At 34.8% G+C, this 3391-nt stretch overlaps 1 non-coding gene across 1 annotated transcript; it reads left to right on the forward strand.

Moving 5' to 3' along the window:
* Positions 1-381: 381 nt before the first annotated feature.
* LOC114914159 (small nucleolar RNA R71) lies at positions 382-488 on the forward strand. Its single transcript, XR_003800778.1, has one exon. It is a non-coding gene; the product is annotated as a small nucleolar RNA R71 (small nucleolar RNA).
* Positions 489-3391: the final 2903 nt, after the last annotated feature.

Genomic DNA, 3391 nt, shown 5'->3' on the forward strand with positions numbered 1-3391 from the left:
ACCAAGATAGTTAGCGATATCCAAGGCTTTAGCAAAGAGATTATCTGTTTGGCAGTTACTTGTATCATGTCCTCCACATAGCTCACAAGTGATACTCTGCACATGCATAGCTGCTCCCTTCATTTTATTGAATTCAACTCGAAGAGCAGCAATTTTAGCTAATAATGTTGGAATGCTGTCTACTCTATGCACAGCCGCTGGTCTTCTTGATATCACCCGATCTATTTGTTACTGATAACTATTTGATGCCATCTCATCAATCAGATCAAAGACTTCCTCTTCTATCTTCTGATAATGGTACCTCCTACAGTTGCATCAATCATAGAATGATTAGTAGGAGATAAACCATTGTAAAAAATTTATACCTGAAGTCAAATGGATAATTGATGATGTGGACATCTCCTTAGCAGCTCCTTAAAATGCTCCTAAGCCTCATACAGTGACTCTATCTCCATTTGTACAAAAGAAGTGATATCATTATGCATCTTTACAGTCTTGGAAGGTGGAAAGTACTTAGCTAAGAATTTCTGAGCTAGAGTATCCCATGTGGTGATAGAATCTGCAGGAAGAGAATCAAGCTAACTTTTAGCCTTATCACGTAAAGAAAAAGAAAATAGTCTCAATCTAGTAGCATCATCCGACATCCTATTAATTTTAAAAGCATCATAGAGTTCAAAAAAATTAGAAATATGGGCATCCGGGTCATCCTGAATATGTCCACTAAATTTGACAGTTGCTTGAATCATCTGGATCGTCGTCGATTTTATCTCGAAATTGTTTGCTCGTACGGGCGATCTCCTAATGCTTGAAACTGCATCAACTATCGATGGTGTGATATAATCGTTTAATGAACGATGTGCTGCTCGAATAGCCTCTTGCCCTTTCCTCGGTCACCATATCTAGTCTCGGATTGACATTGTTAGGATTTTCAGTTGTCATGTTTCTTCCTTGAGTGCAATTTAATCTACGGATTATTCTCTCTATTTTTGGATCAAGTGGCACCAAGTCACTATGTCCAGCACATGTCATACACTGAACACACCTGCAAATAAAATAAAAAATTAAACTTAAAAATAAAATTTTAAAATAAAACAAGGATCGTAAATTCAATATTGTTTTAGATACAATCTCCGACAACGAGGCCAAAAACTTGATGCGTGCAAATCTATTGCTATGGTAAGTGTATCAATCGATCAAATAATATAGTGTATGAGTAGAATATCATCCCACGAGGATTGAAAAATAATTACTGAAAAGCACTTTCTTATACTTTATTTAGAAAATTGATTTATAAGAAAATAAAAAAATTAAAAAAATTAAAAAAAATTAAAAAATTGTAAGAGAACAAAAAGGATGTGATTTTTAGGATTAAAATCAAAATCAGAGAAACACTAAGGCAATCGATTCACCAACTCATTCAATGTAATATTCAAGTAATCATGCATACTAGATTAATTTTTACTTTATGTGATGGTGGAGTTTCTTGAAATATTCACTATCCTTTGGTCCAAACATTGCAAAACTATTACTACTTATTAACTATCCTTTGGTACAGGCATAATTTAAATAAGCAATGATGCATTAATTTCTATGAAATCCACTAATTAAAATACGGTACGTCCAAAACGTACTAAAATTACCGCATGCATAGGAATCTTAATCCGATTCAAATACAAGGCATACAAATCAAGAAGTATTGATATAGAAGTACTTGGTCTGTATCATCTATGCCCATCAAAATAATTAGAAGATAGTCAGTAATCTAAAAGTATTAAGAATGGATTTATATACTCCTCATGAACAAAAATAATTCTAGAATCCAATCATACTGAATATTGTATTAAAAGAGTGGCTACACCTTAGCCTTAGCAAAATAAAATTAATTCATGATAAAAAAATAAAAATAGTAAATAAAATAAAAAATATTATAAACTTCAAATAGTATACTGCTTGTTGCTGAATTTTACTTCAATTTCTTGCTCTTGGTGTGAAGAAAATTGATAGAAAAAGGCTGGATGTGGAAAGAGAGAAAAGGGAAGAGAAGAGGGCGTTTTCTGATTTATTTTTTGATCTCTCTGTTCTGTTCTGCATCTCAGGTCTCCCCTCTTTATATCTGTATAATTCTTCCACATCCTCATAGTGTAAGGAGTCTCAAAACATCTCAAAATCATATCCCAAATGTATGTCCCAAGTGAAACTATTTCTAATCATCAGATTGGATTTAAACGCCCCAGATTCATTTGATCAACTCCTTATCTCAATCGAATCGAATATCAGCCATTGGATCTTGCATTAGACCAAATCTGGATCATCGGATCGCGCCTCAAAATTTTTTCTCTGTTTAGTTTTTCCAACTGACAATGACCACAACCATTGGATCGTGCAAAACCCGCTGCTCACCATCCGATCGTGTGTGAAGATCGATTTTCGACTGTCTGATGGTGCAAACGCGCTTCAGCCTGAATTCATCTCGTGCACCGTGATAAAAATTGAGTTTTATTATTTCCATAGACAGCACGTAGACCCGACATTGCGCGGCTCATGGATCGCGTATAGACCCCACACTGTAGCTGTGAACCACTCGTGGATCGAACGGCCAGTCCATGATGCACCGAAGGCTATTTTTCAATGATTTTTTGATTATTTTGCTTGGTTTTTGTTTATTTTTTACTTCTTTTTCTGAAATACAAAATACACCCACATTAGAGTACAATTTTCAGCAACATAATAAAAAATGAATCAAAACTTGATAAATAAGGGTAAGAAAATATAGTATAAATATGAACTTATCAACATTACACATAATAAATAGAAAAAATCCATAAATATAAGGTAATATTCACAGGTATCATTCTCAAACTTAAGGCACATCCACAGACGACACCATAAGGCAATGACGATAACAAAATAACATAACAATCAAAAAGTAAATGTAAGACAATATTCATAGATCTTATTGACAGACATAAGGCAGCATCAACTGATAACAAAATCGTATGACCATCAAGAAGTTCTAAGACTATACCGAAGGTAGGAGCAATAGAACAAAAGGATCGTCAGATTGAAGTAAAAATAAAAGGTGGCACCAATGGCTTCCTCTAGTATACCAGCCCACAGGAACATGCAAAATAACGAAATTCTCTTAGCAAATTATAACATTAAACATAACGAAATAGCTGCACAATAAAAAAGGAGCAAATTAAAATTACTTTACCCACTGATGACCGCGAACGAGAAAATGATAGAGGCAACAAGGGATGCAGCAACACACACTATGGAAGCCAGCAGGAGGGACGATAATCGTGTGTAGAAGGGAGGAGACCTACTTGCAAAGAGACTAAGAAGGTGTGAGGCGAGTGCAGCAGCGATCGACGATCATGGAATCCAAATC

The sequence above is a fragment of the Elaeis guineensis genome, chromosome 4 (genome assembly GCF_000442705.2).
Source record: "Elaeis guineensis isolate ETL-2024a chromosome 4, EG11, whole genome shotgun sequence".
NCBI classification, from domain to species: domain Eukaryota; kingdom Viridiplantae; phylum Streptophyta; class Magnoliopsida; order Arecales; family Arecaceae; genus Elaeis; species Elaeis guineensis.